A 16,765-nucleotide genomic window follows, 5' to 3' on the forward strand; every position below is an offset into this window, starting at 1 on the left:
ATGGTAGCAGCAGCTGCAACCTAATGGTCCTCAGTCTCTAGTAACTAAAAAAAAGAAAAAAAGGCTGAGCAAAAATGATGCTAAAAAATACTCAACTAAAAGAAACCCCAAAATAATTACTACTACTAACAACTCACCGCAGCACCAAGCTGCCTGAGGCCAACACAGCTACACATGCTCCTCTGCCAACCCAATCTATTCAAAGCCTCCCTTTTTACACCTGCCCACGAAGTTTCCATTTCCTTTAAATCTTTGTTTGTGACGTCCTCCCACCCCAGACAGAGACAACCTGCTTTCTGTTTAGCCCTAGAGAGTTGGCCGAAAAGAACAATCTTTGGCAATCCCTCATCCTTCATCTACACAATGTGCCCTAACCATCTCAGCCTTTCTTTCATTATAGCCCTAGAGAGTGGTATTGAGTAAAATTTTTTGTACAGCCTATTGTTTGAAATACAGTCAGTCAGCTGGGTACCCAGAACAATCCTTAAGCAATTTCTCTGGAAAACATCTAGCAAATCTTCATCTGCTTTTTGGAGCGTCCATGCTTCAGAGCCATATTTGACCACTGTCATCGCTCTAGCTTCTCATATTCTAATCTTGATTTGCAGACTTATCTTCCTATTCTTCCAAACTTTTTTTTTCAACTGTGAAAAAACACCTTGAGTCTGGTCTATTCTATTTTTAGCATCTTTACTGCTCCCACCATCTTTACTAATAATATTACCAAGGTAAGTGAAGCTGTCCACCTGATCAATCTTTTCATTACCCAACATCACCTTTTCATCTTCACTTATTCCTAGCCTTAGTGACTTAGTCTTCCTAACATTAACTTTCAAACCAATTCTAGCACCCTGAACTTGCAAAACCTCTAAAATTTCATTCATTTTGCTCACACTTTCATCTAGGATGCTTAAATCATCAGCATAATCCAAGTCCAGGAGACTTTTTCTGCCCCATTTTATTCCATGGTCTCCTGTTGCCTTTCCTGTGCTCCTTAGGACAAAGTCCATCAAATGATCCATATAAAGGAGGATAGAACACAACCCTGATTAACTCGTGATTTAATGCAAAACCAGCTGCTAACCTCATTGCCTACCTTAACCACAGCAGTATTATTCTTGTACATAACGCTAGTCACTTTAATGTATTTGTCTGGTATACCATTTAAGGATAAAACCTTTACCAAAGCTCTTCTATTAACAGAATTGAATGTTTGCTCATAATCTATGAAACTGAGGACCAAATGTGTGTGAAAACTCAGGCACTTCTCAATTATTAGCCTAAGAGTGAAAATTTGGTCAACCCATCCTCAACCTTTTCTAAAACCGCACTGTTCTTCTCTTAAAACTTTGTCTATTGCATCTCTCAGTCTAAAAAGTATCTTATTACTAAGTAATTTGCTACCTACAGAGACCAGACTAATGCCTTGATAATTACCACACTCACTTTTATCACCTTTCTTGTAAGTGCTTTAATTAAGGTTTTCCTAAAATCGTGAGGTACTTCCCCTTTTTCAAAACTCATATTCATAATCTTAAATAACTTAGTTCTAACCTCAAAGCCACAATTTTTAAAAAACTCATTGACCACACTATCAGGACCTAGACCCTTATTATTTTTTAATCCTTTTAATACTGTCGCTAATTCCTCCTCACAAAATAAAACTTCCCTCGGATCCAAAGTATCACAAACTTTTTCATTTTTCTCTATGTCTTTTCTAGCAACTCTATCTTGGTTAAGCAAGTTCTCAAAATGTTTGGCTCAACTCACTTTAGTTTTTTCCTTATCGTTAATTGCGACCCCATTCCTATCTTTAACTGGGACAGGTCCGGATTGACTACTCCCTCTCAATTTGTTAATGTGCCAGTACAAAATTTTACTATTATGCCATCTAGCTGCATCTTCCAGATCCTTGGCAATTTTATCCATGGCCTCCACTTCACACCTCCTTAGTTCATATTTTAATGCTTTCTCCACTTTCTTTACATTTCTTTTGTTTTCATGCAATTTATCACTCAGATAATTCTTGTACAAGTCCTTTCTCCTTTCTATTAAACATAAAGCTTTTTCACTAATATTCTTAGCTGCAGTTCTAGCTTTCTTCCCTAATACACCTTCAGCAACTTCACAAATTATTTTTCTAAAATTATTCCAACCATCTTCCACATTATCAAATTTTAAACTCTCAAGTTCAGTATTCAACTGTTCCTGGAAAGTTTCTCTCAAATTCTCATCCTGGAGTCTATCAACATCATAACTTCCTGGGAGGTAGTTACACTTCCAATATTTCAGTTTTAAATTAACCCTTGACACTACTAGATGGTGATCTTTACTTTTAACATCAATAGCAGCACTCCTATATACCCTAGTATCATGTATTGATCCTGCCAGTCTTCGGTTTACTATAACATAATCAATAAGGTTTATTGTCTTACCATCACATAAATACTGTTTTAACCTATGAGCCACTTTATAACGAAGTACTGTGTTGATTACAGCTAGATTGTTGTACCTACAAAATTACAAAAGTCTTTATCTACTACTGTTCTTTTTTCCTATCCCATATTTAACAAGGCTAGGATACCGTCTATCCCTATTTCTACCAAACTGGGCATTAAAATCTCCCAGTAATAAAATCATATTTCTACCTGGGACCTTGTCTATTTGCTCCTGTAAGTAAAATTCATCTGAGTCACTAGTATCTCCGTCAGTCGGTTCTACAGGGGCGTATACTACTATAACTGATACCCTGAACTTTCTAGTCATAAAATAAGCAATTAGTATTCTATTATTAATACCTTCCCAGCCTAAACAAGACTTAGCAGCTTCTTTATTCATCATGAGCCCTACTCCCTGTCTATGTACCCCATCGTTCCTGCCTGAGTAAACAAATTCTATGTACCTAATTTCAGAACTCCTACCCCTGGGATATGAGTTTCTGAAATTCCTAATAAATCCAGTTTAAATCGTCTGAATTCATCAGTCAAAATGTCAATATGATAGTCATTTTTTAATGTCGTAAGATTTCAAGTTCCAATTTTCATGTTCTTTAAATCATTGAAATTATTTTCGCCTCAGGAAAAGCAATGATCCCGGATACCTGTGCAGGACGTGGATCACATATCTTCTCATATCTACACCAAAGTTCCTAAGCCGGCTTGGAACCAGACAGCAAGAAGTCCTTGAGACCACTATGAATAGAGGTTTTGAGCAACCCTGGATCCATGCCTTTCACAATATGGTTTTCAGCACTTAGTGATGCTCATCTATCAACAAGAGTCGAAATTCAGTCCGGACAGTGTCAAGTTTGTTCCCTCCGTCTCATTATATATTCATGCCTACAAATATTATGCTACTATGGGGAGGCAGCCAATAATAGATAAATTAGCTAGGAAGAGGTTTTTCAGCCCAAAAACGCCCTTCAAAACATACTAAGCCCAGAAGAATTGTCCATTAGTCAGAATACCATGCAAATGCTGTGTTATTTTGTTGGGTATAATATCCTCGAGGGACGCCACTCCTCAAGTGGGTATAGAGTTGACCGCAAGGTCCCCAGTCTTGCAGGTATCCCAAAAAGGTCGAGGCACCCCTTTGCAGAGGCCGTTGTCCATAGATCTGGATCTTACGCCCTGCCACAGTTGTCCTCCTATAGAGGATCCTCCCGCGATGGTGTTCTGTAACCCATTGCTGGGAGAAGGTTTGCAACTCATGGGACTTGTGGACAAACCAGTTGGCCTTTTTGAATGTACATTTGAGGGGCCTTCTTCCTCCTCCGCCTGTATTTGACCCCGGGCGAGGGTGCCCCAGATTCGATTATGGACCCCCAGGGACAAGTTCCCCCCTTGGTCCGTGCCTCCTATGGAGGTACCCTACATATCTGTAGAGCGTTCCCCTATCGCCACCTGGGGACACGCTGAATGGCCTGGGGGAGGCCAGATAAACTGACAAGTCTCCTAAAACTTATTCTACATTTTTAACACAGGCTTGGGTCAGAATTCGGTTTGTATATTTACCAAACTTCTATTCATTGTGGGTTCGAATCCTATTAATTCCCAAAACTAGCTGGATTTTGAACAAAATCCTAAGTCTTGCGGCCCTGTCTATACCTCTCTGCTGATGCTGGAAGTTATAAGAATTTATATAGCAATTAAAATCACAAATGAAGTATGTTACTAAAACAAATCAACTATAAACAACCAAACGAAAGTGAAAACCACCGTAGTTCTCAGAATAAATTTTACAATGAAATTAGTATCAATATCAATATTGGGGAGGGGGCAGGACCACTGGGTTGATACAATCACCCCTGGGAAGAAAAAAAAAAAACAACAACAAATAAACAAGCATCCATGATTTTTCTTCTGGCAAAAAGTACAAAGGTCCACATTTCCGCAGATAGGAGCTCCAATCCCATACAAAATGGTTCTCTGATACTCCGAATCTGATGGTGTTATCCCCGTCAAGACTCTATGAATTTCAGGGGGTGTTTCCCCCTCTTTGAAAAAAGGCAAACATCCTCAGGCTCGCAAACCTAGACAGATAAAACCAAACCCGACGAAGCCCACACACTTGAAATAAGCACTAAAATTCAATTCCTGTGACGCATCCACTAGTATAAAAATTCCGGTTTTTTAGAGCCTCGGTTACTACTGAGCCGGGTCGCTCCTTACTTACAGTTCGTTACTACGAACTGTTTGAAAGCTACTTATTGTAGTCTCAAAGTCTTAGGATTAGAATATATAAATGATGGAGAGTGAAGATCCATTTAAAACTTAAGACCAGCAGAAATAAAGCCCACTAATATTTCCAACTTAAAACAACCTGAAATTACAATTAAATCAATGCAAACAAACACACAACACATATTAATGTAAATGAACAAACAAACCACAAAACGAGTGAAACTCAAATTGAACATGCAAATCACGCCTGAATCCAATAAAAACAACCACAAACAACAGTTGGGGTATCCTCCCACCGCAGAAGCCCAAAACCCACCGCGCCACCGGCGCCCCACCAAAAACTATATGAGTCTTGAACAGTCTTGGAAAGTATAAACAAAATTAAATTGAATATTAGATATATATTGATATTAATTGTGGAAAGATCCATCGGTTCAAGATTTTTTTTTCACTTTAATTTTTATTTTTCTTTTCAATGCTGTAAGAACTGTAAAATAAAAAAATTCCAATATACCATCAAATCATATTCACTGAAGTGTGAATGGCGCATACGACTTTAGGTTTTTGCAGTTAAATCTTGGAAAGAACTAATAAATTAAACTGAATATTTGATGTATAATGATATTAATTGCTGAAAGCTCATCAGTTCAAAATTTTACTGTAATGTTAAAATTTATTTTCAATATTAAGTACAAAAGAAAACATTTGTAATATAATTCGTCTTCAGTAAAGCGCCAATGACGCAGTAGGCCTCAGGCCCCCGCAGCAAGGCGACACCCAAACCCCTGCCCGTAGTCATCCCCATCTGACCCAAACCCGACTTGCATATTCAATCTAAGTTTAACTCGCTTCAAGATCCATCCACCCATTTACACCAATGCACATTGTATGTCTGTTCGCACCGATTGTTTACTTAATTTCCATTCGTTCCAAGCCCCACCCATTCTCCAATAGCAAAATATCTTTTCTCACTCTAAGCTCGATTTTCCCACCCAATCCAAGCATCACTCGCCCCAAGATTGACCTACTCATTCACACTACCACCCATTGCACGCTCCCTGCTATGACTGTCCACCCAACCTCTGCTCGCTTTGGGTCCCATTCACTCCCCAATAGTAATTTCTGGTCGCCTTGAGTCTGAACCTCAACAGGCACCCGCATCTCCTGAGCTCAAGTTCAAAATCCCCCCCCCCCCCCGAAAAACTTAATTTTAAGAAAGTTTCCTTAACTAATTTTTGTTCGTTTTTTTTTGCAAAAAGTTTCAAGTTTTTTTGGCATGGGGGGGGGGGTTGCTTACTGTCCGATTATTCTTGACTTAAAAAAAAAACAGATCTAGAACTTTCAATTTAAATTGAATGAGGCTTTTTTTCAAAGTCTATACGATTACCTCTGATAAAAACCTTATATATGAACAATAGACAGCTTGCATAACTTGTGGACAGCGATTGACAACAATGAATGAATTGAAAAAATAGCTCCAATAAGGGGGTTTAGACCATTTCACTTGCTGACACAAAGGAATCACGACTGTTTGGAATTGACCTTGATAGGAATTTGTGTGCCAAAGCAATTTTGCATCTATCCCAGAGTATGTATTTTAATCTTATAATTGGATAATTATAAGAGATTTACTATGTGTTCTTCTCATACAAAACTTTAGTATATTAAAGTCTTTGGGGTGGGGGCAGCATACTTGGCATAAAGAAGAAAACTTTAGTGTAGACAGTAGGAGAGGATGAGGGTGAGGTTGGAGACTCATCCAATACGGGGCTGAACTTCACTTATCTCCTCTGTCCCCGATTTAGGAGATTAGACAGACTCATTGGGCTGTAGAATATTAGACCGTTTGAGTTGTGGAAGACGTTAAAATACTCAAAAATACTTTATATTTTCAGTTATTGCAGGATTGATTTCATAGATTGTGGAATGGTGAGCCACCTGGGCCATCATTTTGGTAAGTTTCAACTCAGAATATTCAATTGATTAATTGTTCCGTGTTATGTGCATATATTGTTCTATATATGTTATTTTGAGTTATACTTTTATCGCATTGCGTTCATTTTTAAGCCATGAGATAAAAACTGAAACCTTAGTGTAGACAGTGGTGGGGCGAAGTTTCCCCCCTCACATGCATAATTGAGCAGCGACAGAGAAAGTAATACAAATTAAAATAATCTGTCTTTTGAAAATGTCTTTTTTCAAAAGACACAAACAAAATTCTTCAAATTATTCATTTATTCATTTTTAAATTAGTAGTAATTTGTAGTCCAAAGTTTTTCTTTTGGAATTCCAATAAGAACTGTAATTGTCATATCCAAAAACCTTTCATTAAAGGTTTATAGCCTCCCCCTCCAAAACCAAAAAATGCAACAGGAAGCTAAAGCCCAAAGAATAATTAAAAAACAAACAAGTGGTCTCAAAATGTAAAGGTATTTCTGACAATGATTTTCTGGTAATTAAGCAAAGCAGTTACTTGTGTATTTTTCCAAGTTTTGTACCTTCATAGTTGAAAATTAAGAAGAGAAAAGGGTACTTCTGTATTTGCCACTACATGCTTGAGAAGTTTGCTGAATGTAAGATCTAAGAAAACTGGTTTTATAGCCCCATAGACAAATGATGGATGACAGAATGCATTAGACTTGTATAAATTGGGCTATATATTTGCACATTAGGGGGGGGGGGGAAAGGATAGTCTAGATTACTTTGCCCCCCCCCCCTCTAATGTACAAATATATAGCCCAAATTAAATTGCTACATAAATTAAAGTATTATATGTTCATTGTATTTTGGTATATTTCTTTAGGATTAACCTAACTTCACTTCTTGAGTGTGCTAATACAGAAGTACCAAAGAAAGAAACATCAGAAGATCCAAATTGAAAGCCAAGCAGCCAGATCATCTTGTCTTTCCAGAAGACGATGATGCCATGGGTAATTGTTGCTAGTTGTCATGTTTTCAAATTTTGGAGAGATCAGTGTGAACATTGAGTATGGTTTCTGGTTAGTCATTTATATGGTAAACAAAAGCTGCAACAGATCCCCATTGGTCTCATTTTTGGTATCAAGAAGGTCCCTAAAATTCCCTTTTTTTGCCAAAAATGTCTCTAAAGTCCTGATTTTTTACTCATTAAACCCATTTTTCTCTATTTTTTTTCATCTTGCATTCCTTTTATTTCCTTGTTAATAGGTTGTTACATTCTTGACCCACCAAGAAGCATTATGTGATTGCAAAAAAAAAGAAAAAAAAAAAAAGATCAGTTTGACAAATATATTATTTTAAAAACATGGATAAGAAGGAAGGAAACATCATAACTTCATTAGTAGAAACATAGTGTATATTATAAAGTGATAATTTTATAGTTTTAGTCTCTGCTTTTCATTTTGTCTCTAACATAAAACCATATGGGGGACCATTGTGGGGTGGGTGGGTATTTTTTGAGTTGTAACTTATATATTTGGGAAGAATTTCAATTGATAAATCAAATGATGATATATTTTTTTATTTTAGTATTTCCTTCAGAAGAGCTGTCAATCTAGGATGTTGCCAAAGATATTTATTTACATTGCATATTGCTGCATGGGTGGAGTCTATATTTTTTCCCTGGGGGGGGGGCTGGGATGGAAGTACTCTCTACTGCATATACAGAACTTCCAGAAATGAATTTATATGGTAAACAAAAGCTGTAACAGATCCCCATTGGTCTCATTTTTGGTATCAAGAAGGTCCCTAAAATTCTCTTTTTGTGCCAAAAATGTCTCTAAAGTCCTGATTTTTTACTCATTAAACCCATTTTTCTCTATTTTTTTTTTATCTTGCATTCCTTTTATTTCCTTGTTAATAGGTTGTTACATTCTTGCCCCACCAAGAAGCATTATGTGATTGCAAAAGAAAAAAAAATAAATCAAGATCAGTTTGACAAATATATTATTTTAAAAACATGGATAAGAAGGAAGGAAACATCATAACTTCATTAGTAGAAACATAGTGTATATTATAAAGTGATAGTTTTATAGTTTTAGTCTCTGCTTTCCATTTTGTCTCTAACATAGAACCATATGGGGGACCATTTTGGGGTGGGTAGGTATTTTTTGAGTCGTAACTTATATATTTGGGAAGAATTTCAATTGATAGATCAAATGATTTATACTTTTTTTTTTATTATAGTATTTCCTTCAGAAGAGCTGTCAATCTAGGATGTTGCCAAAGATATTTATTTACATTGCATATTGCTGCTTGGGTGGGGTCTATATTTTTTTCCTGGGGGGGGGGGATGGAAGTACTCTCTACTGCATATACAGAACTTCCAGAAATGAATTTCCAGCTCAAATTTACCTTCCTAGACTACACTTATAGCACATGTTTTCAAATATACTAACTGCTGTCCTTGTAAATTTCATTTTGGTTCCTTGAATGGGCATATTATTCCTGATACCGTAATGATTTCTAGAAAATCTGAAAATTACCTTTGAGCAATTGTAAATACATATTCACCTCATTTCTAAATGGATAACAATTTAGAAGTGTGACTCTTCTGAAAGAAGTACTATAGGCTAATAAACAAAGAGTAGTACGAATGGATTCCCCAGTTGATGCTGTTTCAGAATACAATATTTGCTACTCTGACAATGCATCCTCCCTGATATAGCCCTGAATCAAATGTTTTTTGTTGCTTTATGTAACTTTGTTACCAGGTTTTTGTATTTTTTAACTTGACATTACTGTTGTTTCGTTGCAAAAAATTTCAGATCAGATGGATGAATGTGTTATTTAGAAATAGTTAAAGAATGTAAATTGTTGAAATAAGAGGAAATATGAAAATCTGATTAAAAGAAGCATGTAGCATGTTATAAAGTATTCATATAATAAGTAGTGTTTTCTTCTGTATTATATGTAGCATATGGCTGTGTATGCAACCATCAGGGGAGAAGGGAGAGGGTACTGTAACAATAATGTATATTATATTCCAAAGGAGTGTCAATTGGAGTATAGGACAGTGCTATTCCTTTTTTACCACAGTATTTTCTTCAGAAGAGCTACCCTCTTAGACTGTTGCCATATACTGATTTGCTTTATCCCCACCCTCTGATGGGGGAATTTACTGTCTGCTATATATATCCAAATGTATTTTCAAATAGTGTGAGTGTTTTCTTCTTTATCTTTGTACAGGGAACACTAATAAATGAACAGGAAGAGTTGCATTATTCTCAAAAATAGTGTGAATTTTTATTGTAAGATGATGTCTATCCATCAGGGGTAGGGGGGATTAAGTTGACTAATGTTCTGTTATTAATGATATAAGTAAGTATTTGTTATTGTTCTAAAGCAGCTTTTGTAATTTTTGGTAACCATTCAACCAGTAAATAATAAGGAATAATATGCCACTTTAAGGGTTCCTTTAAGGAATCAAACTAAAATTTGTGAAGCAAGCATTTAGTATGTTTTAAAAGAGCATGAAAAGACCCATCAAGGGATGTGCTCAAGTTCTGATTACTATAGCTAAGCAACATTAAAAAAAATAATAAATTCCATAACAGCTGAGTTTGACAATAGTAAATTATCTGTTCCAGTTATGTAGTTGTTCCAGATCTACTTATATAGTTGTTAAACTAGGATATTCCTTAGCCAGTTTTTAAAGTCATTAATGTCAGGCTGAATGCTCTTTTAGGCAAAAAAAAAACTTAAGGATAGAGGCATGATTAAAAAAAATCCTAAAAATTCTGAAAAGTACTAAGTACACGCAGTGAAGTTTTAGGTGAAGGGGTTCACATTATCTTAGAAAGAAGTTGAGTTAGGTGAAAACAACTTTCAGGAATAAACCAAGGTCTAAGACATATCTCAGGAAGGTGTTTTTTTTAGCTGAATTCTCTACCCTTTACTTATTTTTTATGGCTGCAAAGATTAGGGTACATACAGGAAAGATCTATGCCTTTCTAAATTCTGTGAAAAAAACAAACAATTTATTGTAATTTTGGGTTTTTAGTCAAAAGTCAAAACATCTTGCAAGGCAAGGGGCCCAGAAATGGAGTAAAAAATTGTTGACCCAGGATAATTTGAAGCTTACATTTGTGAGTTGTTGAGACGAAAGGAACCCAATGTACAAAAATGCTCTGCAGCACCCCCTACCTTTTCCCCCAAAAAATGTTTTCCATGACTGACTTGAAAATTATACCCCTTAGCTCTTAATTTAAGGGGACCACAATTCAGAAGGCAAAATAGAAGAAAAACATTGCCCTCTGAGGGCAATTGAAGGCATGCAGGGAGTTCATTGCCAAGGCTGTTGGAGGGCCATCAAATTGGATATGACAGTTACTACTTACTGAGAATCGGAATTTTGAAAGAATCTTAAGCAGTTTTGCCACATAGGCTGCAATTGTGGCATTTGGGTACTTAATGACGTGGTTGCGCATTAAATTCTTCAAATGAGCATATTTTTCGTACCAAGTTTTTTGTTGAAAAATTGGGCTTTTGGCATTTTTTGTTAGAAATATATCTTTGGTTTGTTTCCATTTTGTTCCTGGACTATCTTATACCAGACATCGGGTAACACTGACCTTAAATAAAGCCATGAATAGGTTATAGGTTAACCGTACAGTATATACATGTTGGAGCTGTCTCATGTCAATATTCATGTTCTTAACTTGATTTCCGAAGTTTGAATTTTTGTCCAAGTTCTTTAAGAACAACTCCTGAAACACAAGGGCCAGTCAATTAGAACAAGAAGCCTTTTTAAGGTACTTAAAAATTAGCCTGGAAAGAGAGAGATTGAGAACAGGGCAGCCTCCCCCCCCCCCTCCCTCATATATAGAATAATTTCTGTTTTTTTTATTTTTTTACCTTACTTTCTGTTGAAAAAACTTGTTTTTTTATTTAATTAATTTAAATGATGAACTTTTTTGTGAGTCAAGTTTCGTCTGTACTAAAGGCAATAAATTTGGGTTTTGCCTAGTCGAATCTTGAATAGATTTGATTTTTATCTTTTGAGTTTTCTTGCATTAAAAAGTCTCCATTGAGATTTCCGCGTAGTTTTGTTGGTCGATTTTCTTAGGCTGCTTTTACATGGGCTATGTATTTTGCTGGTCCAATGTAGCTTGAATTTTGTGTTGCGGGGTAGGTTTTTCTGTCGGTCCAAAATCTTACTTGGTCCCAATGAACGTTTATTTTTAGCCCTATTAACTAAAAATGTAGAATTAATCTCGGCTTGTTAGGATTTGGAAGCATTATTCCATCGTGGAGCATTTTCTGAGGAACCAACATTTGTGTTATTTTTTTTCCTTTATGTGTTTAACTTTCTCTTGTTTGAAAAATTTATGGGGATATATAGTTTCAAAATCAAGGATTAGTTCTTATCTTTGAAATAATTTCTGACGTTTATATTTTCGTCGAGAGATAAGGTAATCTATGATATATTCTATTGGATATTGACTTGAAAATACAGTTTTATAGTTACAATTAGCTTATCTGGAGCATATTTTAGATTCCTTTCAAAACCTTAAAAGGTATTTTTTTTTTTCGTTTTTCTTAAAGAAGAATTATTAGAAGCGAACATATTCCACCTATGTTGTACCATACTCTACAAAACTGTTAGCACTTTTAAAACAGATTCCTATTCTAATCAAACAGCCCCTGTGTTTCAGTAGCCGTTCTTAAAAATTGGGACAAACAGTCAAACTTTAGCGCAAAGAGCAAGGTATCAAGGAAGGGGCAATACTTCATGTACGGAATAATTTCTGTTCGTTTTGAGTTTTAATGTTACTCCTTACTTTCAGTTCAAAAAAACATGTTTTTTTTAAAATTCATTTCTGTTCGTTTTTCAAATAATGCAGGTAAATATGGCTCAGTCTCCATGAAATATGCCCCCCCCTCCGCACGGGCTACTCCTCCGTGAAAATTTCATTCAAAGTAAAGTACCCCCCGCCAAGTTCCCAACAGTCAGTTCCATCCTCGCCCCCGAAAATTTCCCTCCCGAATGATTCTCCCAATAGAATTCCCCCCCCCCCCCCCCGAAAAATATATATATGCTTCCCAATAACAAATACTATCAGTGGCAGCGTTGCCTATAGTAAAAGCCATACGGCTCCATATTTTATTATTTTTTTTCCCAGAGGCACTTCATATGGAAGGGGTCGTCGTAGATACTTCAAAGGGGGCTCATTCAATTGGAAATCGAGAGTTCTAGTGCCCTTTAAAAGAATCAAAAGTGATTGGAAGGCAACTAACACCTCTTCCACGCCCACCAATTCCCCAGACACATCCAATCGAAATTTTGAGATAGCCATTTTGTTCAGCGTAGTTGATGTACAGATAGAAATTATGTTTTTGAGGAGGACACTCCCCCACAGACCTCAGGGCAAGCGTTGTAAGTTATGCCCTGAGGGCATATAAGCTTTTTATACAAAGCTTTGTCGTAAAAACTTCAAAAGGGACTCTTTCGATTGGAAATTGAAAGAGCTAGTGCCCTTTTTAATTGTCAAAAGTGATTGGAAGGCAACCAACCCCCCTCTCGCGCCCACCTTTCCCGAAACACATCCAATCAAAATTATGATATAGCTATTTTGTAGGTAAAAATTCAGGAAATTAGGTCTTTGAGGATAGCACCCCCCCACCCCTCAGGGTAAGGGTTGTAAGTTTTGCCCTGGGGGTATATAAGGTTTTTGTAGTAAGTGTTGTCGTAGAAACTTCAGAAAGGGCTCATTTGATTGGAAATTTAAATAGCTAGTTCACTTTTTAATAGTCGAAAGTGATTGGAAGGCAACTAACACCCCTTCCACGCCCATCCTTTCCCCAAACACATCTAATCAAAATTTTGATACAGCCATTTTGTTCAACGTAGTTAAAAGTTCTGGAAATTATATGTTTCAGCAGGACACTCCCCGCACAGTCTTCAGGGCAAAGGTTATAAGTCATGCCCTGGGGGGATATATGGTTCTTATGGAAGAAATGCTCGTATCAAACAGTTCGTGGTAACGAACTGTAAGTAAGGAGCGACCCGGCTCAATGGTAACCGAAACTCTAGAAAACAGGTTTTTGATACCAATAGATATATCAAAAGAATCAGATTTCAATGCTGATTTCAAATACATAACTTTCATCAAGTTTAGAGCTACCCATCAAAAGTTATTGATAAAATTTGGCTGATTTTCAAAAAAAGGGGGAAAGACCCCCTAAAAGTTATAGAACCTTAATGAAAATCACACCATCAGATACGCTGAATCTGTTCAGCGTATCAGAGAACCCTACTGTAAAGGTTTCAAGCTCCTATCTGCAAAAATGTGGAATTATATATTTTTTGCCAGAACAAAGATCACGGATGCGTGTTTATTTGTTTGTTTGTTTGCTTGTTTTTTTGTTTTTTTTTTTTTCCCAGGGGTGATCGTATCGACCCAGTGGTCCTAGAATATCGTGGGAGGGCTCATTGGAACGGAAATTAAAAGTTCTAGTGCCCTTTTTAAGTGACCAAAAAAAATGGAGGGCAACTAGGCCCCCTCCCCCGCTTATTTTTTTACCAAAGTCACCCGATCAAAATTTTGAGATAGCCATTTTGTTCAGCATGGTCGAAAATATGATAAATATGTATTTTGGGATGACTTAATACCCCGAAGTACCCAGAGGGAGGGCTAAAAGATATGAACTTTACCCAATGTTAACATATAGTATTGGTTATTCTTAAGTATACAGAAGTTTTAAGGAGGTTTTTTTTATGCTAGTGGGAGGGATGGGGGGGTCGGGGGTTATGTTGGAGGATCTGTTCATGAAGGAAGTTCTCATGGGGGAAGGGAAATCGCCATGAAGGGGGCGCCGGACTTGCCAGCATGATTTATTGGGTATTGGGAAGTATACAACCATGGTCAGGAAGGAATTTTCTGGAGGGGGGGCTAGAGGAGGGAGTGACTCTGGAGAATCTTTCCGTGGAGGATGTTTCTGTGGGGCAAGGGAAATTTCTATGAAGGGGGTGCCGGATTTCCAAGCATTATTTAAAAAACTATCAGAAATTAAATAAAAAAAAAACCAAGTTTTTTCAAATGAAATGTAAGAAGTAATATTAGAACTTAAAACGAACAGAAATTATAACGTATGTGAGGTTCTCCCCAAAGTCAATACCTCGCTCTTTACGCTACAGTTTTTTTTAGTGCTTTCAAAAGAGCTATTTATTCTAATTAAACGGCCTTTGTGATTCAGGGGTTTGTGAATCAAATTTCTTTTTAACTTTTAACGTAAAGAGCGTGGTATTGACTAAAGGGAGAACCCCATCAAATACGTAATAACATATACGTAATAAAAAAAACAATAAAAAAACAAGCGATACGGCTCAATAGTAATTGAAACTTTTAAAAACGAAATTTTGATGTCAATAAATGTATCAAAAGAATGTGTTTATAATGCTGATTCTAAATATATAAATTTTATTAAGTTTAGTATTACTCATCAAAGGCTACAAGCCTGAGGAAATTTACTCGATTTTTTAAAGAGGGGGAAACATCCTCTACAAGTGAAAGAATTTTAATGAAAATCACAACGTCACATTCAGCGTATCAGAAAACCCTATTACATAGGTTTCAAGCTCATATCTGCAAAAATCTGCAACTTTGAATTTTTGCCAGAAGAAAATTATACGAATATAGAAGTTAGTTACGTAAGTTAATTTGTAAAGACATTCATTTAGCAAAAGAAAAGTAAAATTTTTATGCAAATGAAAGCTGCATTAACTAAAAAACGATCAGAAATTAAATAAAAAAAACAAGTTTTTTAAACTGAAAGTAAGGAGCGACATTGAAACTTAAAACGAACAGAAATTATTCCGTATATGAAAGGGGCTGTGCCCTCCTCAAAAATATATGAATATAGAAGTTTGTTACGCAAGTTAATTCGTAAGTTACGTATATTTATTATTAAAAAAAACATTCGTAAATAAAAATAAACAGGTTTCGAGAAAGCCATTTAATCAAATAAAAGTAAAATTGATATTCAAATTTTATTCATGTACCGGGAGCCAAAATCAAAACCTGCATTAATTCAAAAACATTCAAAAATTAAATAAAAAAAAAGTTTTTTTAACTGAAAGTAAGGAGCGACATTAAAACTTAAAACGAACAGAAAATATTCCGAATATGAAAGGGGCTGTCCCCTCCTGAACGCCTCGCTCTTTACGCTAAAGTTTGACTTTCTCACAACTCTATTTTTTTAAACAATTTTTCAAAAAAAAAGTATAAAAGTTACGCGCATGAGAAAATTTGGCTGATTTTCGAAAAAAGGGGAAATACCCCCTAAAATTTATAGAACCTCAATGAAAATCACACCATCATATTCAGCGTATCAGAGAACCCTACTGTAGAGATTTCAAGCTCCTATCTACAAAAATGTGGAATTTTGCATTTTTTACCAGAAGAAAGATCACGGATGCGTGTTTATTAGTTTGTTTGTTTTTTGTTGTTTTTTTTACCAGGGGTGATCGTATCGACCCAGTGGTCCTAGAAAATCATGATAGGGCTCATTCAAACGGAAATTAAAAGTTCGAGTGCCCTTTTTAAGTGACAAATAAAATGGAGGGCAACTAGGCCCCCTCCCCCGCTTATTTTTTACCAAAGTCACCCGATCAAAATTTTGAGATAGCCATTTTGTTCAGCATGGTCGAAAATATGATAAATATGTCTTTTGGGATGACTTAATCCCCCGAAGTACCCAGAGGAAGGGCTAAAAGTTATGAACTTTACCGAATGTTAGCATATAGTATTGGTTATTCGGAAGTATACAGAAGTTTTCAGGAGGTTTTTTTTCTGCGAGTGGGAGGGAAGGGGGGGTCGGGGGTTATGTTGGAGGATCGGTTCATGAAGGAAGTTCTCATGGGGGAAGGGAAATCGCCATGAAGGGGGCGCCGGACTGGCCAGCATGATTTATTGGTTATTGGGAAGTATACACCCATTTTCAGGAAGGATTTTTCGGGAGGGGGGGCTAGAGGAGGGAGTTACTCGGGAGAATATTTCCGTGGAGGATGTTTCGTTGGGGTACGGGACTTTTCTATGAAGGGGGCGTCGTATTTCCAAGCATTATTAAAAAAACGATCAGAAATTAAATAAAAAAAAAAAAAC

The 16,765-nt window shown here is 36.4% G+C and overlaps 1 protein-coding gene across 3 annotated transcripts in view; it reads left to right on the top strand.

Moving 5' to 3' along the window:
• kst (spectrin beta chain, non-erythrocytic 5 kst) overlaps window positions 1-16,765 on the top strand; it is a 333,164-nt gene that overhangs the window by 1,627 nt on the left and 314,772 nt on the right. Inside the window, exon 1 of one of the 3 annotated variants that reach the window (XM_089085799.1) lies at window positions 7,665-7,681. The exons of 1 other annotated variant lie outside the window; for it this stretch is intronic. The gene's annotated coding sequence lies outside the window, so the exon portion shown is untranslated. Of the gene's footprint in view, window positions 1-7,664; window positions 7,682-12,125; window positions 12,179-16,765 lie in introns of those variants that run through there. One more of the 3 variants, XM_089085797.1, reaches the window with a different exon arrangement.

This window comes from Artemia sp. Qi Xiang Cuo, chromosome 3, assembly GCF_049724085.1.
Source record: "Artemia sp. Qi Xiang Cuo chromosome 3, ASM4972408v1, whole genome shotgun sequence".
In the NCBI taxonomy this organism is placed as follows: domain Eukaryota; kingdom Metazoa; phylum Arthropoda; class Branchiopoda; order Anostraca; family Artemiidae; genus Artemia; species Artemia sp. Qi Xiang Cuo.